The 22,958-nt window shown below is 47.6% G+C and overlaps 1 long non-coding RNA gene across 1 annotated transcript in view; it reads left to right on the top strand.

Annotated features, from left to right (window-relative positions):
• LOC143829004 (uncharacterized) overlaps positions 1-18,271 on the top strand; it is a 291,430-nt gene extending 273,159 nt beyond the window's left edge. The window contains exon 5 of the long non-coding RNA XR_013227966.1: positions 17,917-18,271. This is a non-coding gene — a long non-coding RNA (uncharacterized LOC143829004). The remainder of the gene's footprint in view (positions 1-17,916) is intronic.
• Positions 18,272-22,958: the final 4,687 nt, after the last annotated feature.

Raw genomic sequence — 22,958 nt, 5'->3', positions numbered from 1 at the left:
AATTGAGAACTGTCAGTTCGTACAACACTGACTGCCAAAGGCAGGGGTAGTCAAACTGCGGCCCTCCAGATGTCCATGGACTACAATTCCCAGGAGCCCCCTGCCAGCATTCGCTGGCAGGGGCTCCTGGGAATTGTAGTCCATGGACATCTGGAGGGCCGCAGTTTGACTACCCCTGGCCAAAGGCTTTAAGTTGTTGACCACTTCTTGTGCCGTGTCAATGCTTCCCTCCGCACCACCACGCACGGACCACTTCGGTTCCTATGAGATCACAGTAAGAGCAAGGCCTGATGCACAGGCTCAAAAAGTGCGGATATCTTTCCTAGATCACGTGACCCAGCCCAGGTGCCTGAGAAACAAAGCCTGGTATTGTTCTCCAAATGCAGCTCTTGCATGCTGGTCTTCCAGAAGGTTGGTTCTCTCCCTCCCTCCCTCCCTCCCTCCCCCCCCCCCTGACATATAAGACAAGCACTCATATTTTTGGTAACGTCAGAATCCGTCCTCCTTCTTATTAAACCAACAAAATGATCAACTTCCAAGCCCCTTTTAATATATCATAAAGATGCAGGAAAGGGCAGAGGCATTTTTCAGGCTGTTAATATACATCGTAAAGATGCAGGAAAGGGCAGAAGCATTTTTCACTGCTGCCATGTCCTTTTGCAGGTCACCTTTGTGGCTCCATCTCCCGAGACGCCGCCTTGAAAAGCTTGGTCTCTCAGAACTATGAGCCACTGAGTCACACCTACGATTTAACTACTTCAAAAGCCCATTTGAGCAGGGTGCAGCTCTTCTTCAATCCCATTCAGGGCGGGGGGGGGGAATCAAAGGGGAGAATTAAGCAAAGGACTGATGTTTGTAAAAGGAATTTTTAAAAACTATCAAAGGGCGAACAAAACTTAAGGACTCAGAAATAAATGAACGCACCGCCATTTTTCTTCAGCAGGCTCGATGTTTATGAGAAGTTGGTGCTCAGCATCTATTGTATAACCTCCTGCTCAATGCAGGATCAGCCTAAAGCAGGGGTGGGCAAACTGTGGCCCTCCAGATGTGTATGGACTACAATTCCCATGAGCCCCTGCCAGCATTTGCTGGCAGGGGCTCATGGGAATTGTAGTCCATGGACATCTGGAGGGCCTCAGTTTGCCCACCCCTGGCCTAAAGCATCCATGAGGGCATTCCACCCCTCCTTAGGCATCAGATTCCACTGCTGAACTACTCTGTATATATCTATCCACTAGTGTTCTCCTTGTAGTTTAAACCCAACAGGAACCTCTCCCTGCCCTCCTCCAAGTGATAACCTTTAAAATACTTCAAGAGAGCCATCGTGTCCCCTCTCAGCCTCCCTTTCTCCAGGCTGAGCATTCCCAAGTCCCTCAGCCTTTCCTCACAGGTCTTGGTCCCCAGATCATCCCTGTCCCTCTCTTCTGCACCCTCTCCATTTTGCCCACCTCCTTTTTGAAGAGGCCTCTTTGAAATGGCACACAGGAGTCCAGGTGGGGACTGACCAATGTGATATATGGTGGGACTAGGACATCTTGCGATTTTGATGTGATGCCTCTGTTGATTTGCAAGACTGCATTTGCCTTTTTAAACACTGCATCACACTGTCTGTTCATATGTAGCTTACAGTCCACAAGTACCCCCAAGATCTTGCTCCCCATAAATGTATCTCCCATTTGGAAGGCTTGCTTCTCATTTTTGTGACCTAGATTAAGATCTCCGCACTTCTCCCTATTGAACTGCATCTTGTTCTCATTTGCCTACTTTTCCAGCATGTTCAGATCTCATTGAACTCTTGTCTTCTGGGGTGTTGTCTACTCCTCCCAATTTGATGCCATCTGCAAATTTAATGAGTAGTGTCTCTCCTCCCTCATCCAGTAGGAACCCACAAGCAAGGAAGATGAGAACTTCAGGGTATGCCCGGGATTGAACCTGGGACCTCCTCCATGCCAAGGCGCTGCTCTGCCACTGAGCCACAGCTTTAACAGGGGGCTGTTAAAGAGGAGGAGGGGATGCCTCTTTGCTTAAAAGGAGGAATGCCCAAAAGGTCTTCACTTGGGGCCATCTGGCAGGGTGCTCCGGGGGAGGCCTGAAGGTGCAGGAGGTTGTGCAAGCAACTGATGCAAAATGAAGTCAGTCGCAGCTGATGGTTGGGAGGAAATAATTGCACACAAATGGATTCTCGTGGCGTGCAAAGTGTCCTTTGCATCCAGTAAGTGCCTTCTGGCAAAAGAGGTCCTTCTGTGTAGCAGAGTGTGGAAAAACGGACTTGACAAGCTGCCGTGGACTAGGAGTGTTGTCTTGTTGGGATCGCACAGGGAGATGATAAAGGAAGCGCTTAATCTGTGAAGTGGTTAGCCTGGCCCTTTCCCCCTGCTAGTTCTAATTTGCACACGCACAGAGGTGTGCTCCCCTCCCCACCCCTGAATAGGTTTTCAAGAAATAAAACTTAACTTTCACCGATCGGCAGCATAAACCAGCTCAATAGATAGGGCCATTTTTTGGATTGTTTTTTTCTTCATTGATTTGCTGGGGATTGAAATTGATGGCTTCTGTTTTAGAAGCGCCATAAATCTTTCCTAAGTTGATGAGGGCCCGGGCCGTTAAAAACACCAGCGCTGTTGCAGTTCACATAAAAACGGGAGATACGGGGTGCGGTAAAGGTAATAGCACAAGTGTGTGTAGAAATATAATTGTGGGTGCTCTTTCAATCTCTTGCACAGATTAGCCAGGGCAACAGGATCCAGCTGCTCCACCAAATTGCTTGGGTGAGTCCTCCGGGCTAGCTCCAGCAATGCACGTGCTCGGGAATAGGGTCAGTGAGAAAGCACACCTTCCTCTGCCATAGACTACATTTATTTTTAAATGTCTAGGCTGCCTTTCCCTGAGGGCTTAGGGCAGCTCACATCATATGCCCATATACCCTGGATCAGGCTTTCTCGACTAGGGTTTCTTGACAACACTGGAAGGGTTTCCTGAATTGGTGGGAGTTGATTTTTTAAATATATTTTCAAAATTGTTTAAACATCTTTCAAGTGATATGACAATGGGCCTGGAGGGGTGGGGAGGGGCCCTGGGTGGGTGTGTACACAGCTCTGCTTGCCAACCATATTTGACATGATCACTCCACTTTTTGGTTTCTTAAAACCTGAACATTGTTTCAGGGGTTTCTCAATGGTAAAAAAGTTGAGAGAGGCTGCTCCAGTTAAACTCTAAGATCTACAAGAATGAATATACTAGTGGTCCCTGTGACTGGCCTTGACCAGGGCCGGGGTCCCTAGCCTGGTGGAATACGCAACCAGCATAGCCCCAGGCCCTGATGGAGCTATCAGTGGGGCCTGCAAGATAGCTCTATTCCACTAGGGATATGGTTGAGGCCATAGAAGACCCCATTCCACCCAGATATATTGAGGGGGAGCACCAGGGCTGAGTTTAAATTATTTATTGTATAATTTTATAGTCTGATTTATCTGTTATAAAATGTATTGTACACCGCTCGAAGCCTGGTAACAGAGAGGGGCGGTTAATAAATAAATCAAACAAACAAACAAACATTTAAATACAACAAAAAGTAAAATATTTAAAAACAGTTTACATTAAAACCAAGAGTGCCTTGCCTTCTCTCCTATAGGAGGGAGGGGGGGGGGACAAAGCACGATAATACCATGGCTATGTAGTATGCAGATGTCATCTATATAGGGAAGTCAAGAATTGATGAGGTTCTTTGGGCCTGGCTCTTCCTTCAATGAGAGCGGACATCCCTGCATTGTACCAGTCCGTTGTGTAGATTAAACATTGGCTTTCAACCGCCTGTATCAGAGCAGATGATATGGCAACATGGGGCGCCCTTATCTTGGATACTTGAGCAAGGGGTTGGACTGGATGGCCTGAACTGGATGGCCTTCCACCTTATGTCTCCTTTGCTGGAAGTTTTTAAGAGGAGATTAGATGATCCCCTGTTAGGAGTATGTGATTTTTAAGTCCCTGAGAATGTGGGGGGCTGAACTGGATGGCCCTTTGTGGCCTCTTCTGTGTGATTCTGATATGACAAGATTGGGCTAGACTGGGCTATCTAGGTCAAGGGACAGCCAGGTTTATGTACCTACAAAAGAAGGGCAACAGAAGCTCAGGATAGATGTTATGCATCTGGTGGAAATGTTCCCCAGAATTCCTCTCCCTAGATAAAATATCAGTGAAAATATTCAGCATTCTGTATGATTCCTCTCATTTCCATGCCTGGCAGGCATATAAAACCCGGTTTTACTACTCCATATATTATCTGAGAGCCGAAGGAACGGGAAGCACAAATTGAGCCTCAGAAACCGTCTCTCAATTATAATGTTGAAGAATTAAGTAATCAATATGACACTGGTAATGTGCCGTGTTTCCAATGGACTCCTAAATTTATTTAACTATGTAGTACAGTCTGTTAGGATTCAAAGCGGATAAATCGGTTTCCTTTATTAGACCAACTTCTGGGTGGTACTTGAACACGCTGAAGAATTACTAAGGTTCTCTCCTGGCAGAATCGCTGGCCTAAGACATTGAATCATAGAATAATAATAGAGTTGGAAGGGACCTCATGGGTCAACTAGTCCAACCCCCTGCACTATGCAGGACACTCACAACCCTCTCGCGCATCCACTGTCACCTGCTCATCCATTGTACTGCCTCCAAATTACTGCATTGCATGATTGGTACACAGACCCAAGGAAGCTGAGGCACAAGGTCACCCGAGGCTGTGCAGAGACTGGTTCAGTGCAGACATTAGGCCCAACCACGGTTTGTCCAGCCACACCTTAAAACACAAAGCAGAGCTTGAATTTCCTGCTGAGCTGTCCCCCCCCCAGCTGTCCCCCCCCCGCCGACTCTGCCCTGAACTACTCCCTACATCTCCAGGACTTTCCAAAGACAGAGTTGGCACCCTGTTCAGTACTCCTGTTTCCATAGCGCAGGGTCTTTGAGGGATGGAGTTGGGATTACCAGCCTTTGGGGAAAAGTCTGGGGGACTAACTTTTAAAGCTCTCAGAATTGACTTGCAGTGGGTTACAGCAAGTATAATCTGATGGTGGTCCATCAGATTATGCATAGCTTGCTGACCTCTAGATGGGCGCTAGAATTAGGCTTGTGCACTTCGGCGCACTTTGGCCACTTCCGTGAGCGCCACAGCACAGGGGATGGGGAGGGCGGAAGGGTAGTGTCGGCAGCAACATGCCAGTCAGCGCACGCATGTAGGCACAGAGTTCTGCACCTGCATGCAGGCACTGGGTTGCGTGTGAGTACCAGGACATGTGCCACCACTGGCGCCGCCCCTCTCCCCCATGCTGTGGTGCTGGCTGCCTCAGGCTTGAAGGGTTGCCGTAGCTCAATGAAGCCTACTAGAGATCTCCCTGAATTACAACTGATCTCCAGACAACATAATTTGCTCATTCGTTTGTTTACTTGTTCATTCATTCATTCGTTCGTTCGTTCGTTCGTTCGTTCGTTCGTTCATTCGTTCATTCGTTCATTCATTCCTTTGTTAGTTCATTCATTCCATTTCTTTTTAAAAGGCTGCTTTGGAAGGTGGACTGCAAGGCATTCTGCCCTTCAGAGGTCCCTCTTCTCCCTTAATCTCACTCTCCCAGGCTGTACCCTCAGATCTTCAGAAATTTCCGGATTTGGGGTTGGCAACCCTGTAATATGTTTTGGGAATGGAAGCAGGAATGTGCAGAATTTTCAACTCACACTTGTTCCTTTTCCATAAGATGTGCAGCAGCCTGAGAGACCCCGCGAGGAAATGAAAAATTCCCTATAAGAGTTCCTAAACTCAGGAGCCCCTTTTTTAATTGGTTAGCAAAGGCAGCCTTTTTGCCTTCCAACACGGCCCCGCAGAAGGATTAATGCATTCCAGGCAGCTCCCTTTCCTGGCACTTTCTCTCTTCCCCAAAATTAATAGCAGAAATATTCAAACCCTATCTCAAAGACACAGCCGAAATCAGATCAGACACTTGCTCAGACAGTGGAGTTCTGTGACTACTCTTGTTTGAACGTGGAAGAGATAAAACTCCTACTGAGGCGAGTTTGCAATTTTTAACTTCAAAGAGGACCTATATATATATGTGAATTTAAAATATAGCAGGGAAATTCTGAATCATCCGAAGGAAACAGGGGTTGTTGCGGGTTCCACTGCTTCAAAGTGCACGATGGGTGGGGCATTCGGTGTCTCATTTTACTAGTTGCCTTACGATGAGAAAGGGGGCTAAATGTCGCTTAAGCACTTCAAAGAGGCCAGTTCGTTAGGAGAGTCTTGGGGGGGGGGGTTGTTTTTAAAAATCTAGACATACGATATGCCGGGTGACCAGGGGGAGGTGGTGTTCCCTTCAGCCCCACTCTGGTTTTGACTACGGTAGCAGCAATCATGAGCCCAGGAATATCCTGCTCAGGAGGCGGGAAGCTTCCAGGTGTCTTTTCGGTAATTCATAGGAGGATGAAAGGGACCTGCACCTCTTGTTGAAATATCTCATGGACGTGCTGGGATGACTGAATCAAAAGCTAGGCTGCAAAATGGACTCTGATAGATTCTATTGATTCAGTTGTTTGAATGTTAAAGAGATTTTTTAAAAATCTGAACACCGCCCGTGGCGCCACGGGCGCCACGGACTAAATAAAAGAGTAAGGCGTTCTGGGGCGGGATGTGTCCGGGATGAGGAAGGGTCCGGATTGGACCCTTCCTCATGACAGACAATCGGAGGGAACAATCGGCAGGCGCGAAGCGCCTGCCGATTGCTCCCTCTGATTCCCAGCCCCAGCAACTGCGAGCCGCGCGCAGCGCGGCTCGCAGTTGCTCCTGGCCTGACGCCCGAGGGAACCCACGCAGGCCGCAGCCCCCGCGCACCACCCCCTCGCCCCCAACTTACAATGGTCTCCGCCGTCCTCGCAGCCGCTCTCGGTTCCAGGAAGAAACAGTCCACCAGCGGCCCTGCCAGCAAGCGGCCCGATGTGCGGGCGCGGCTCGCGGGCGCGGCTCGGGCGCGGCTCGCGGGCGCGGCCCGGGCGCGGCTCGCGGGCGCGGCTCGGGCGCGGCTCGCGGGCGCGCCTCGCGGGTGCGGCTCGCGGGCGCGGCCCGGGCGCGGCTCGCGGGCGCGGCCCGGGCGCGGCTCGCGGGCGCGGCCCGGGCGCGGCCCGTGCCGGTCCCCAGCCTCAGAAAGGTTGGGGACCACTACTTAGGCAGAGAGCCGCCGCCCGACAAGGTCAGTTTCTAGCGCCCGCTGTATTCGGCATACAGCGGGCTTAATTACTAGTAAAGAATATTACTGTTTGGGAGAGAGAATGTGGATTGGCCAAGGTGCATAGTTGGCCAAGGTGATTACACGTAGGGTCTTGAATTCTCTCTTTGTCACATTTAAGGCTTCCAAAGATGTAGAAAGTATGGCATTGTGTTGGAATTGCAATCAGCAAGTAATTTGGTGAGAGCTACCCTGAAGGGCTGTTGTTAAGCTCTTTAAGCCGCTAAGCTGCCCCTGTGTGCTCACTAGTGGTGCCGGGTGGTCAATGCTGGGAATTGCAGCCATGAGCGGTGGAAAGTCCCCAGCATGTGCTCTGGGGTTTCCTTTGTTTGTGATGGGCTCCTGACCACTTCATTTTTCTTCAGGAAGAGAAAGAGCAGCTGTGTGTGCCTTTGCAGAAGCAAGCAAGTTGCTATGTGGGATGTAGCCCAGCCTGCAGCCTAGCCACAAGAGGCTTGCAATGTGTTTTCTTTGTACGTACTCCTTAAATTTTTGTACTCTGCTTCAGTAAGGAGACCAAAGCAGATGAATATGATAAATATTTGTAAATGATCTTTCCAGTAAAGATTACTCTCTTTTTAAACCTCAAACTTCTGTGAGTCTAATTCCTTGCCTCATCCACAAATGTCACTAATAACTGCATACTTTCAAAATGCCCTGTCACTCTGCAGCTGTATTTCTCCGGAGGGACTCAGGACCCAGCCAAGTCTGAAAGTCCCAATGTCTGGAGTAAAGCGAACAACTAGAGGATGCCGGAGAATGTGGAACAACTAAATTGTACTTGTGTGAACATCTAACTTCCTAGAATTGCTACTCCCTAAGTGGCACCTGGAGTTTTTCTGCTATTAGAGTTCATCTTCAGACAATCACAATTCAAATGGAGAAAACAGCGGGGAGTGAACGCTACGGCCTCTGCTGATGTCCCTCCTCTCCTCACCCTCCCTGGGTCCCACGGTTCAAATCTTCAGGTATTTCCCAGCTCAGAATTGGCAACCCCAACCATGACTGATGTGGTTTCTAGGTTTCAGTTCTCCTGGTGCCCCACCAAACAACTTCCCAACCTGCTCCAATGTGTTTTGGTTCTTATTGCACTAGGAAATCTTGCTGTGAAGAGAACTTAGCAGGCTTTGATGTCCAAATTTTTATTTAAAAAAAAACCTATGGAATATTTTCTACAGTGGCTATCCCCTCTATCAGCTAAACGGAACCTGCTTGTTCCAAGGCAGTATACCTCTGAATCACTGACACAGGGAGGAAAAGGGGAGGGGTCTTGTTATCATGCTTTGCTTTTCAGAGGCATTTAGTGCTGAATTAGAACATAAGAAGACCAGTGATCCATCTAGTCCCATATCCTGTCTTACACAGTATTCTTTAGATTTGGCGTTGCTCTCTTCTTTTGACTACAACTGGAATATGAACTGGATCTACTTGAATAAATGTGAGTTTGTCTTTTTGTGTGTGTGTGCAATGTAATTCTTGGAAGATTCAGTAGCACACTTCTGTGACTGGGCAAACTCTGCTATTAATCCATCCATCCATCGTCTGTCTATCTTCCATCCATCCATCCGTCCGTCCGTCCATCCATCCATCCACTCCCAGTATACCAGATCAGGGTGGTGCACAGCATCAATAAAACAGCACACAATTAAATAATGCATTGAACCATTTAAAACCATCTTTAAAACTAAACAGTAACATTATCTCAATTCTAGCTAGTATTTCTAGTGCCGTCCCTTTGAACACGGCTGCTGCTAGATTGATATAAACGTGGGAGTGTTTTTAGAAGGGGGATCCGTTAGATGGTATCAGATCAACCGGAAGCTTGGCAGAAGAGCTCTGTCTTGGAAGCCCTGCAGAACTGTCCCAGATCTCCTCTGGGAACTCATTCCACCACATAGGGGCCAGAACTGACAAAGTCCTGGCCCCAGAGAGATTGCTTGTTTTCAAAGTAACCATCAGACTAAGTGTAACATCACAAGATCCTCAGACTGTACGTTAAGATTTGGGAATCTGTGGGTCATCTTGATGGTGGGATTATTTCTATATACCCAAAATGGGCTACTGAAAAACAAGATTAAGAGCCACTGACAAAGGGTTACTTCGAAAATGAACAATCTCTCCGGGGCTCATTTTTCACATCAAAATCACAAGATGTCATAGTCCCATTGTATACGGCACTGGTCAGACCACACCTGGAGTACTGTGTGCAGTTCTGGAGGCCTCACTTCAAGAAGGACATCGATAAAATTGAAAGGGTACAGAGAAGAGCGACGAAGATGATCTGGGGCCAAGGGACCAAGCCCTATGAAGATAGGTTGAGGGACTTGGGAATGTTCAGCCTGGAGAAAAGGAAGTTGAGAGGGGACATGATAGCCCTCTTTAAGTATTTGAAAGGTTGTCACTTGGAGGAGGGCAGGATGCTGTTTCTGCTGGCTGCAGAGGAAAGGACACGCAGTAATGGGTTTAAACTTCAAGTACAACGATATAGGCTAGATATCAGGAAAAAGTTTTTCACAGTCAGAGTAGTTCAGCAGTGGAATAGGCTGCCTAAGGAGGTGGTGAGCGCCCCCTCACTGGAAGTCTTCAAGCAAAGGTTGGATACACACTTTTCTTGGATGCTTTAGGATGCTTAGGGCTAATCCTGCGTTGAGCAGGGGGTTGGACTAGATGGCCTGCATGACCCCTTCCAACTCTATGATTCTATGATTCTATGATTCATATTGACTGTGAAGGTGGCAGGAGAGAGCAGAGCCAGGTGACCCATGGCACCTCTGGGCCTTAATTCCCCCCCCCCAAGCTTGTAGGGGAAGCTATACAAATCATTAGCTTTTATATCCAAAAGTAGTTTTGCCTTTGTTTTTGCGAAGTAAACCTTTTCAGGGTTGTCACACCCAGCGTCTTAATAGAGAAAAAGGCCTCACATTGGCCTAGGGTTTCAGACCCCCCGTAGAGCTGGGGGTGCCCCATTGCCTGGTCCTCTGGAGCCAATAAGCTGGCTGGTGGGGACTTACTAGTAGAACGAAGGAACCCTAGGCTGTGTTGCCAGTGTTGCTCAGGAAGTCATGGCATCAGCGACTTCCAGGTGACACTCTGGCATTTGGGCAAAAACTCAAGGGTAGAAGCCGGTTTCACCAGATTGTTTTTGTCCAGATACCAGAGTGACAGCCAGAAAGCACTGACATGATGGCAACACTAGGCCTTCCTCCTTCAACTGGTAACGTCCCCCATCCCCTTCCGGTAGCTAGGAGGGACCTGGCCACCCTAAATTGGCCACTCACAAAATTCATGATGCTAATGCTCAGTACAGTTAACTGAGGTTTGTTTGTCCCCCTTCCCATCCATCCTTCTTCCTCCTCTCCCTTTGGTCTTCTATCCACACTGCTGTTCATCTGCATTTTGTTGATGCCAGAGAAGAGTTCTTGAGCTGTTATGCCTGTCGTTTGTTATATATGGCCCTATGCCTGCGGAACACCAGAAACTAGCCTTCTAGCTGATTTTAAATCAGGCTTTTAGGGAGGAAAGAAGTCTTCCTTTATGAAAAAATAAAGAGCTCTTGATTAAATATTGATCAACAGATTCACTCTCTCTCCCCCCCCTCCCTTTAAAAACCTCGCCACTTATTGTCCATTAAACCTAATTTGCTGTAAAACTGAAAAATATTCCATCTTGTCCCCCAGCTTGGATTTATCTGTATATTTAAAAGGTTTGGGGCTGATTATGAAGGGGGTTGTTGCATTAATGAGCTTTTGTCAAGCAGCTCGGGCCACGTTGAATGACATTGCAAATGAGTTATGTTGACAAAAGCGTCTGGCTTTGATAACTCCAAAGTGGAGCGTCTCAGGGTTATGTTTCTTTTTTGTTTCAAGACCAGGATTTGTTTTGAGGCCCAGGAGAAGGCAAGAAACTCAAATCCCAAAGAACTGAGGGCCAGGAGGAAGCAGGAGAATCGTAGCAGATCTTCTTAACTTTTGGTTATATACAATTCCCACCGTTTTTGTCTGTATGTACCAAGTAACACTGTGCGTTCTCCATGGACTATTGGTTTAATGCAGGGGTAGTCAAACTGCGGCCCTCCAGATGTCCATGGATTACAATCCCCATGAGCCCCTGCCAGCCCCATGAGCCCCTGCCAGCATTCGCTGGCAGGGGCTCATGGAAACTGTAGTCCATGGACATCTGGAGGGCTGCAGTTTATAGAATCATAGAATCATAGAGTTGGAAGGGGCCATACAGGCCATCTAGTCCAACCCCCTGCTCAACGCAGGATCAGCCCTAAGCTGAAAATGTTTGACTACCTCTAGTCTAATGCAGCACAACCAAAACTGGCACTGGCCGCTCAATTCTTATACCCAGAATTAAACTTTTTTGGTCTTAAAGGTGCCGCTGCACTCAAACATAGTTCTCTTGTCTATTTGTTGACTTTTTAATTATCTCTATGCTAACTGGCTGCTATTCACAGGTCTTACCCACTGGTTTAATCCAATTTTAGCTGTACTTTTTCACAACCCAAGCAAGGGATAGGGGATTTTAAGGAGAGCAGCAGAAGAGCAATACTGCAGAAACATCCCCTCCCCCTCAGGTTCTATTTTGGAGATCCTCAGGTGTGGACTTAGTCCTGTAGGCACTGGTGCGGCTGGGCAGCGTTGCAAGAGCTTGTGTGGTTGTGTGCTGCAGCTCTGTGGAGCTGGCCTTTGCCACAGTTGGGCATGGCTTCTGCTTCTGGCCATGAATACACTGATCACACTTAGTCTGCTGTCCTTGCAGAAATTCTGGCCCCCAGTTTCTGCTTCAGAGATTCTGAGATTTGGCACTGCCCCTGTGGCACTGGTTCAGCTGGGCACATGGCACCGGTCCTGCGCCTGAGCTGGCCTTGCAGATTCTCTGGGACGTTCTGCTGGGCTTATAGCACAGCCTAGTTATTCCCCCCCCCCTGGAATCCATGGAGGATTGGGGCTCCTTCTTTGGGTGCCCATAGAATTAGATCCCATGGTCCAATCTTTTTAAACTTGGGGGTTCTTTTCGAGCGACGTTCCAGCAGCCAAGCTGCACACTTGATGCCTTTGCCCAAACCTCATCCCCACCAGACCCCTGAACAGACTCATAGGACTGAAAATATTCAGTATTGCTGAATATTGTCAAATCCGAATTCCAATACCAGTATTGGTATTCAGGAAAGCCAGCAAATATTGATATGTTGGGTTCCTTTTTACCCAAGCCTGAGAAATACCAAGTTTTTTTCTTGCACCTGTCTAATCTCACCTAAGTCAGCTGTGACTTGATGGGGGTAGGAGTGTTGACCCTTATTTATTAGGAAAAATTAGCAATTACCATTTTAGGGAGGAGGTCAAAGTGAATTGCAATTTATAAGAATGTAGTTATGGAGGTTTAATATTTCACAGTTGAGTTTGATAAAGAAGACGGATTTGGAGATGCATTTTCTCAGACCACAAAACTTAGTTTTTCCATAGGTGCTTCACATGTTATACCAGTTTGCGGGGTGGTTGGCCGAATTTTCCTCCTTGTGACACTTGCTCTATCTTGCAAGATATTTATGTCCTTCCATAAATGCTTCCAATGCTTTGAAGAGCACCAATGTGATGGCTGGTGCATAGTGGCTCTTTGTGGTGAGGTTGTACGCATAAAAACAGCGCATGGCTTGGAGCATCTGGCACACTTTCCACGTGGTGGAACTTTTGCAAGTAATGCACTCTAGTCCACCTATTTTAAAACTGCGTGAAGAGTTCTGGGTGGCATTTAGAACCATAAAGTGCTTTCTATAGTTTGGATGTCACCAGGGCTTGCATTAGTAGTGCTCTTCCTGAGAGGAGATAGAGTTTTATTTATTTGTTTGATGAAGACCCGTGTTTAAAAATTTCCAAAGATGGAGAACCCTCCACCTCCCGAGGAAGCCTGTTTCACTGAGAAACCGCTCTAACTGTCAGGAACTTCTTCCGGATGTTTAGATGGAATTTCTTTTGAATTAATTTCATCCCGTTCATTCTGGTCTGTCCCTCCGGGGCAAGAGAGAACAATTCTGCTCCATCCTCTATAACAGGGGGCCTCGGTACCGGGCTGCGGGCAGCCGTGCCTGCCTCTAACCCCCCCACAGCGAGAAACTCGCCAGACCCCGAGTGAAACGGCTGCCAAAGCTTCGCTTGTGGCCCGGCTAGCTTCTTGCTGTGAGAGGGGGGGGGGGAGGCAGGCGCGGCCTCCGGCACGCCAGCAGACAAAAACGCGCATGTGCGGAGCTGCCGTGCATGTGCGTTAACGCCCCTGCTGGCAAAAATGTGTATGTGTGGCTACTCTGCGCATGCGCGTTAGCACCACCTGCTGGTGAAAATGTGCATGTGCAGCGCCCGGGCCGACAGATCTCCCCCACTCCCAGAGGCGGTCCTCAACCGGGGAAAGGTTGGGGACTGCTGCTCTATATGGCACCGTTTTAAATACTTGAAGATAGTTATCAGATCCCCTCTCAGTCGTCTCCTCTCTAGGCTAAACAAACCAGGCTCCCCCAAACTTTCTTCATACGTCTTGGGCAGAGTCTGCACTTACTTTGTTTATTCCATTGTCAATCCTGTTGAATTCAGATCGGGTCTTCCAGTACTCCCCCCCCCCATTGAAACATGAAAATGTTCTGCACGTGGTTAGGGTAGTTAGGGTAGTTCAGAAGGGGGGAGGGAGCCAAGCCTCTTTTTTCTTTTCTTGAAGGGGGGGAAGAGAAGCCAAGCAGGGAGCTTCTTTCTTTTCTTGGAGGGGGTGGGGGGGAGAGAAGATCGAAGAAGGCAGAGGAGGGAGAAAAAAAATCCAAGACCAACAGAAGTTGAGAGAAATTAGGGGCTTCTCCCTTAACGCAAACTTGTCACATAAGCAGCTTTGGCCAATCAGGGGTTCTCTACCACGGAGCAAAGCCCTGATTCAAAACTGCCTGCTTTCTCAATTCGATTCTTAAAATATTGAGCATTAAAAGCAAAGATATTGCACAATAAAGGTAGGGTCACTCTGGATCAATCCTTCTTGCTGCAGAAGGAAAATTTAAATCGCCCCGAATCAAACCGAAAATTGCATTCTGTGTAGACGGCAGGAACTGAATCAACCTGGGATTGGAATAAACACTCCATGCAGTTTACACCTTGGTCTCCAAACCCCTCACTATCTTTGTTATCCTCCTCTGGACACGCTCCAGTTTGTCAACATCCCTCTTCAATTGGGGTGCCCAAAACTGAGGCCGAACCAGAGCAAAGCGCTACCATCACCTCCCGCGATCTGGACACAATACATAAACATTACAGCAGTGCTCCAAAGAATATGATCAAATTTAGACAAGCACACATCAAGAAGCAAAAAGTAGACCAAAACAACAAAGAATATGGACAAACCTGTACAAATGCAGGTGTCAAGATCAAGGAACAATCAATGCTGAGAGCAAATGGTAGCAGTGGTATTTTAGAGAAAGAACATCAGGTCCCCCTCAGTATGACACAACAGAGTTGTGATGCCATGAAATGACTGTGCCATAAAGTGAGCCAGAAGCCTGGGGGTGGGACCAGTGTTGGCCTCACTTCCAGTAAATGGAAGTGACAGCTCAGTGTCACCATAATGCTCGAGCAATCTGCACCAACCTCTACGGTTTTTCTACAGAGTTTGAGGAGATTGCAGGGACACTGCAGAATCACCACAATGCTTGAACAACTTCACAGAGTTGCTGTGAAGATAAAGGCGGAGGGATATGAAGTTGCGTTCTACAGAGACAGGCCACTAGACTCATAGGGTCTCCCACCACCACCATACCTGGTGCTGCCTGGAGGCCAATGCAACAGGTTATGTTGGGGATCGGGGATTAGGATTCCTAAAGTGATAAATATTTGGGACTGGATAAACATACGGAGCAGAGAAGGCTATTAGACACAAGATATAGATGAAACACCTCCTGGTGGCCCCTGGGTTTGGGCCACTGTGTGACACAGAGTGTTGGGCTGGAGGGGCCACTGGCCTGTTCCAACATGGTTTCTCTTATGTTCTTAAGGAGTAATTTTAACTTAGAAAAGTGTGTGTGTGTGTGGGGGGGGGGGCTAAGAAAGAATTTGCTATCTCTGTAACGCCTTCAGCACTTGCCTCTAACCTGATCTGCATAGGGGCAGCTATTAGTCTGCATTAGCATTACAACTGGTATGTTATGGCTGGTATATCTGTCTGATATTATTTTAAACCTGGTCACATAAATAGCAGGAAATGTCTCATGGCATTTTCCTAGCTGTTTTGACACAGCCCTTGCGCAAACAGTGATTTGTTCATGTGGCGGAGGATGCCCTGCTGTGTTATGGCTGCGTTCATAAGCGCTAAGTATACTATCCATAGAAAACATTAACAGGAAACTGTTGCCTGTTAGGATAGCCTAATAAACGGCTGTACAAAAACCATAATTAGGTGTCACTGAAAAACATCGGAGAACCCGCATCCATATGCAACGGGCTTATTGCTATCGATCTGTTTTTTCTAGTTTTGTTTGTCTGGGATTGTTAGCTCTATTACTGTAATTGTGGTTACTAAAACACTCTCATTGAGAGCTGGAGAATCCATCTTACTGGAAAAATAGGTTGTTGTTTTTTTGTTTTGTTTTGTTCCAGGGCTTTGTATGGATTCTGCAAGTTGTAGCCTAAAAGGTGGCACTAAATGAATGTTTCTGTGGAGGATGGTCTGCAGTTGAGAAGCCACCACATAGAATGCCCTGTCCCCCTTAGAGTGGGGGGGGGCAAAAATGGTCTGAACAAGGCATGGGGCAAGTTCACACAGCAGAACTTCAGAAGCCTTGGTGAAATAAGTTTTTCTTCAGTGATCCTAGAGTTACTGAGTCTTAAAAATGGAATCTTAGAATAAAGTTCCATGGTTTGGTGGTCACTACAAGGACTTCATGACTCCAGTTAGTGGTAGGTTAGGAAGCTGTGGATGACAATAGCCAGGACTGTAAATATGTCCCTGTCTCCAGGGCATTTCTGGGTGGCAGTGGTTCAGCCTTTCCTGAACAACCATCACTTGATCTGTTGGATCCTACTAGGGTTGTGTGCTTCGGTGCGGGTTGGCCGCCTCTGCGATCACAAGCCCAAAGCGGCACGTAGGAGGCCAGGGGTGGTGGCAGCGGCACACTGCCCCCGCCCCTCCTCTCCACACCACAGCACTGGCCACCTGAGGCTTCAGTGATCGCCAAGGCGGCTGAACTGCACCGAAGCGCACAACCCTAGATCCTTCCAACTCCTGCCCAGTCTTGCATTTAGTGTTTCTGGCTAAGGTGGTTGAATGGGCAGCCACAGAGCCACTTCAAGCATTCCGAGGGGAAGCATTGGCCTTGGAGCTCTTCCAGACCAGTTTCTGGCATGACCGTGGGGTGGAAATGGCTTTCAACACCCTCACAGATAAGCGTCAGTGCTGCTGGTGTCACTAGATCTCACAGCAGCATTTGACACAGTCAGTCTTGAGCTTTTGGCTCATCGCCTTGCTAATGTGGGGATACAGGGGTCAGCCTTGCAGTGGCTGGAGGGCAGCCACTGGGGAAGAGCAACCGCGCCACTGCCCACTCCCTCGTGGAATGCCAGAGGATATGATTCTCTCCCTGATATTATTCAGCATCCATACTGGTCTGGGGGTATTGGCTAGGGTGCCACCAGTCAGTGCCCTGATGACACCCAGCTCAGTTGATGGGACACCGCCAGATACACCCTCAGATTCGTTAGGCAGATTTGAGGAAGCCGTGGCAGGATGGTTCTGGCAGAGCCAGCAGAAACTCAGCCCCTTGAAGATGGCTGTCCTGTGGTTTGGGAAGGAGGTACCAGAAGAGGAAGCATGCCTCCTCTGACTCGACAGAATGCAATCAACAACTTCACACACCGTTAAGAGCCTGGGGGTGACCTTCGATGCCATCCAGGTCATGAACATTGTGTGCCAGGCGTTTTACCATCTGGGCCAAGCTAAGCTTATAGCACCCTATCTGACCCTGGAAGACCTAACCATAGTAACCCATGCCAGGGATTGAACCTGGGACCTCCTGAATTCCAAGAAGGTGCTCTGTCACTTATAGTCCGTCTCCTCCCCTCTCTGAGGCAGGGCTTCGGATTGTGGCATGCAATCTACTTTAACAAACTATATCCATACATGGCAAGGGGGAAGAATATGAAAAATGAAAATTGTATTTTGTGTTTCAAATTAAGTATCTTGGCTTATTTTAATGTGGAGAAAAGGAGGAGTGATGCCAAAGTCCAATGCTCTTATATAAAATGATTTTTTTTGGTAATTGTTTTCGAAATGTAGAAGCTGAGATGTTGTTTAACCTTCCTGTGCTGATATTTATGCAGATAATAATCGGCGTGCCCTTTTAGCGAGCAGCTATTACTCATAATTATGCCATCGCCTGAGGTCGGGGAGTAAACAGAAGAATTTGCTATATGTTCTGAATGTGCAGGGTTTTGTAGAAAGCGCATACCTCGTCCGTAGTGCTAAAACAGTACTAATAACAACAGAAACAAAGCCACATCTCATGACAGAAATTTTCAAAGACTATTCCGCCACTCGATGGCCCCAGGAATAAAATAACTCTAGGAGGAAAAAAGAACTCCAGACAAACAATGCTGACATTACCACTTGTAATTTCTGTCTCCAGGGAAAGTAGAAATCTGAGCAGCAGATGACATCACTTTCCCCAGGAACGAAGGCTTCGATTTTCTTCATGGAAACTACTTTTCGTGGCTGGAACCCCCCGGGAGACTTTGGGGAAGGAGCATCAGGAAAAGGAGGTCACTCACGTGCTAACATCGCGTCTGGATAAAACCCAGAAGTGACGTCTTTCATCAATCTCTATTGTAAAACCATAGAGGTTGGTCAAACCATAAAGATCAGTAAGCTCATAGAGTACTGGGCTAAAACCCAGAAGTGACATCATTAACATGCTCCCCCTCCCTTTTCTCCCATAACTCATTTGAGCACTGGGGGGAATGGGGGCCCTTTGTGTGGAGGGCTGTCCATCAAAGGAGTGCAAATGGGACCCATAACTGCCCACAGTCAGTAACGGGAACAAAAAGAGCTCCATCCCAACCGCCCAGAGAGATTCAAGTAGGACTACATGTGAAAAACCTTGCGTCCCAATCCCTGTGTTGTTGCTGAATTTACACCTTCTGATCGATTGATGATCCTGAGAGCAGAGACAGACTTCTGCCACTCTTTCTCAGGAAGACTTTTGGGTTTTTAAACTCTGCTGTTTACGTCCTTGAATGTTCAGATACCTTTTTACAGGGCCAGTTTTCTTCTGGGTCTCGACCTGCTCAGGGGAAAGGTAGGCATATATCTATTGTAAATAAACAAGAGAGTACAAGATCCACCTCTATTCAAGCCCTTTGGCAAGGCTGAAGTAGTATAGAATCATAGAATCATAGAATCCTAGAGTTGGAAGGGGCCATAGAGGCCATCTAGTCCAACCGCCTGCTCAATGCAGGATCAGCCCTAAGCATCCTAAAGCATCCAAGAAAAGTGTGTATCCAGCCTTTGCTTGAAGACTGCCAGTGAGGGGGAGCTCACCACCTCCTTAGGCAGCCTATTCCACTGCTGAACTACTCTGACTGTGAAAAACTTTTTCCTGATATCTAGCCTATATCGTTGTACTTGAAGTTTAAACCCATTACTGCGCGTCCTTTCCTCTGCAGCCAACAGAAACAGCATCCTGCCCTCCGCCAAGTGACAACCTTTCAAATACTTAAAGAGGGCTATCATGTCCCCCCTCAACCTCCTTTTCTCCAGGCTGAACATTCCCAAGTCCCTAAACCTATCTTCATAGGGCTTGGTCCCTTGGCCCCAGATCATCCTCGTCGCACTCCTCTGTATCCTTTCAATTTTATCTACATCCTTCTTGAAGTGAGGCCTCCAGAACTGCACACAGTACTCCAAGTGTGGTCTGACCAGTGCCGTATACAATGGGAATATGACATATTGTGATTTTGATGTGATGCCCCTGTTGATACATCCCAAAATGGCATTCGCCTTTTTTACCGCTGCATCACACTGCCAGCTCATGTTTAGTTTACAATCCACAAGTACCCCAAGGTCTCGTTCACACACAGTATTACCTAGAAGCGTATCCCCCATCCAGTAGGCATGCTTTTCATTTTTCTGACCCAGATGCAGAACTTTACACTTATCTTTATTAAATTGCATCTTGTTCTCATTTGCCCATTTTTCCATTGTATTCAGATCTCGTTGAACTCTGTCTCTATCTTCCGGAGTATTTGCCAGTCCTCCCAATTTGGTGTCATCTGCAAACTTGATGAGTAGTCCCTCCATCCCCTCATCTAGATCATTAATAAATATGTTAAAAAGTACCGGGCTGAGCACCGAGCCCTGAGGTACCCCGCTACTCACCTCCCTCCAGTCTGATGAAACACCATTGACAACAACTCTTTGAGTGCGGTTCTCTAACCAATTCCCTATCCACCTAACAATCTGAAAATCCAGATTGCAGTCCTTCAATTTATCCATCAGAACATCATGGGGAACCTTATCAAAAGCTTTACCAAAATCCAAGTAAATGACATGAACCGAATTTCCATGATCCAGCAAACCTGTTACTTGGTCAAAAAAGGAAACCAGGTTGGTCTGACAGGACCTGTTGGAGACAAATCCATGCTGACTTCCTTGGATCACCAAATTGTCCTCCAGATGTTTGCAGATTGCTCCCTTTAATATCTGCTCCATTATCTTCCCCACAACAGAGGTCAGACTCACTGGTCTTTAGTTTCCCGGATCATTCTTCCTCCTTTTTTTGAAGATCGGAATAACGTTTGCTCTCTTCCAGTCCTCCGGGATATCTCCAGTCCTTAAAGAGGTTGCGAAGATGATGGACAAGGGTTCTGCAAGTTCTACGGAAAGTTCTTTGAGCACTCTCGGGTGCATTTCATCCGGCCCAGGGGATCTGAACTCATCCAGTGCAGCTACATGCCTCTCGACAATCTCTCTGTCCATGTCAACCTGCCAGCCAGACACTATCTCTTGGCTACTGCCATCTCAAGATGTGCCTAAACACTTTGACCTGTGGGAAAAAAACAGATGTAAAATAGGCGCTGAGCCTTTCTGCTTTCTCTGCATCCTCCATTTGTCCATCTGCACCCAACAGTGGGCCTATTGCCTCCTTTACTTTACGTTTGCTCCTCACATAACTGAAAAATCTTTTCTTGTTACAGTGGGCTTCCCTGGCCAATCTTAGCTCACTCTCACTTTTGGCCTTTCTGATGATTGGCCTTTGGCCTTTCTTAGCTCACTCTCAGCTTTGGCCTTCCATGAGTGTAGAAAGGCTGTATGGGGTGCTCACTCGTGGCATCCAGTGGTCATGTTGAGATTGCAGAGACCTAAAGGCATGAGCTTGGAAAACTCCACTCCATGTGCCTGAGAGATCCCCTTGTTTAAGTTGGGCTCCTGCCCACTTCTTTTTTCTTTAGGAAGAGAAAGAGCAGCTCAATGTGTGCTTTTACAGAAGCAAGGAGAGATCTCTATTAGGCTCAGCTCTCTCTGCTGATGTAAAGTGTTGTAGTCTGCTTGCAGCCTGGCCATAGAGGCTTGTAATGTGCTGCCTTTGTAACTAACATTTAAGTTTTTTGTACTCTGCTCCAGTAAGGAGACTGAAAACGATGAATATGATTTATACTTGTGAATAATCTTTCCCATTAAAGATTCTTTCTTTTAAACCTCAGAACGCTGTTTGTCTGCATCTGTGCCTCATCCACAAACGTAACTAATAAGTGCATACTTTCAAAACACTTTGTTACTCTGCAGCTCTATTCCTCTGGAAGGACTCAGGACCAAGCCAAGTCCGAAAGTCCCAACAGGTGGAAACTCATGGCTAACCACCTCAGTTTGTCCCTTGCCTTGAAAACCTCATGGGGGTCCCATCAGTCTACTGCAAATTAATGATGTTTTTGACCATCACGTAGTCTACGACAAGATGCTGCCAGGGACCAAAAGTTGGCTGGATTCAACCCGTAAATTAATTATCATTTCACTTCACTGTACTGAAATGCTCAAGCCTCGTCCAAAGCAAGTTTAGCCTCCCGCAAGGCATTTGTTGGGTACCCTAGCGCTTGTGGCTGCTTCTACCCAGTCAGCTGAACAATGTGGATGGTGTGGTACGGTGCTTAAGAGTGGCAGAGTCCAACCAGGACAACCCGGTTTGATTCCCCGCTTGTCCACATGAAGCTGTGCTGGAGTCCATTCTCTCAGGACTCTCTCAGCCCCACCTGCTTCACAAGCTGTGTGTTGGGGGGAGAGAAGGAGCCTGGAAGCCACTTGGAAACACATGAGGCCTGTTGGGTGACCTTGGGCTGGTTACCATTCCCTCAGGGCTCTCTCAGCCCCACCTGGCTCACAAGGTGCCTGTTGTGGGGAGAGGAAGGGAAGGTGATTATAAGCTGCTCAAGGCAGAGAAAAGTGAGGTCTAAAGACAAGCACTTCTGCTTCTACCGATCATGCAGGCTCCTTTCCCCATGTGTCACACACACACACATGCATACATAGCCAGAATGCTGGTCTCAGCCCCCAACTTCAGTGTTCAGTCAAGCGACCCACCACGAGGACCAGTGGGGCTCCTTTGAGCTAGGAGCACCCGAGCTGTGGAGGCTACCCCTGCCGTGGGCAATCTCGGAGGGAATCTCTATGTCTCTGGAACAAGGTGCCAGTCCTCTAGAGTGTAAGCGGTGCAATCGAGCCAACGCTGCGTGTGCATGTGGCAGATTTCCAATCAGAGGCTTGCCCTTCCATCGGAGATGAGGAGGGCTGGATGCTTTCCAGGGAGAAAAGGAAAACCTCCTGCCAGCTCCTTGCGACAGCAGATGGATGGGCCTGCTCCGTCACGAGAAAAGGCCATTAGAGCCTGGCAAGATATAGAGGGTGGAATGCCGGGGGGACCTGCCTCTTGCCAATTTCATCGTTCCTGAAGAATAATAGAATGTCCTTTATGCTTCTCCTGTGCATAAGGAAGGGAGTTGTCGGGCTCTGCCTTGCTTTAGTGCAGCCTTTCTCAACTTGTTTTAATCATTGAGAAGCCCCTGGAACATTCTTCAGGCTTCCAGAAACCCCAGAAGTGGCGCCGTCATGCAGAAGATGGCTGGGAAGCAGAGCTGTGGACACGCCCACCCAGGGCCCCTCCCCTTCCCACCCCCTCTCGGCCCATCAATGGCCAATGGTGGGGTAGTCATGACCATATATGGTCATATCACCCAAGAATGAATTAACTCCCACCCATCCAGGAAACCCTTCCAGGGCTGTCGAGAAAGCCTCCCTTAGTACAATGGGACACAATTTCCTAGGAAATGTAGTCATGTGACTAGAGTATGTAAGCATCTCTATCTGGATCCTCAACATTCCCTCCAACGCTGCAGTTCTCAGGACATTTTGGGATAAGCCAGGCCAGTGGGAAAGAGAAGATCCCAGTCAGGGGCGGTGACTCAATAGAATAAGAATAAGAATAAGAATAAGAATAAGAATAAGAATAAGAATAAGAATAAGAATAAGAATAAGAATAAGAATAAGAATAAGAATAAGAATAAGAATAAGAAGACTTGATTCTTATATGCTGCTTTTTTCCACCCAAAGGAGACTCAAAGCAGCTTACATTTGCCTTCCCATTCCTCTCCCCACAACAGACACAGTGAGGTGGGTGAGGCT

Source organism: Paroedura picta, chromosome 2 (genome assembly GCF_049243985.1).
Source record: "Paroedura picta isolate Pp20150507F chromosome 2, Ppicta_v3.0, whole genome shotgun sequence".
In the NCBI taxonomy this organism is placed as follows: Eukaryota; Metazoa; Chordata; class Lepidosauria; order Squamata; family Gekkonidae; genus Paroedura; species Paroedura picta.
The sequence above is the reverse complement of the archived record's forward strand: the minus strand, read 5'-3'. Positions and strand labels throughout refer to the sequence as shown.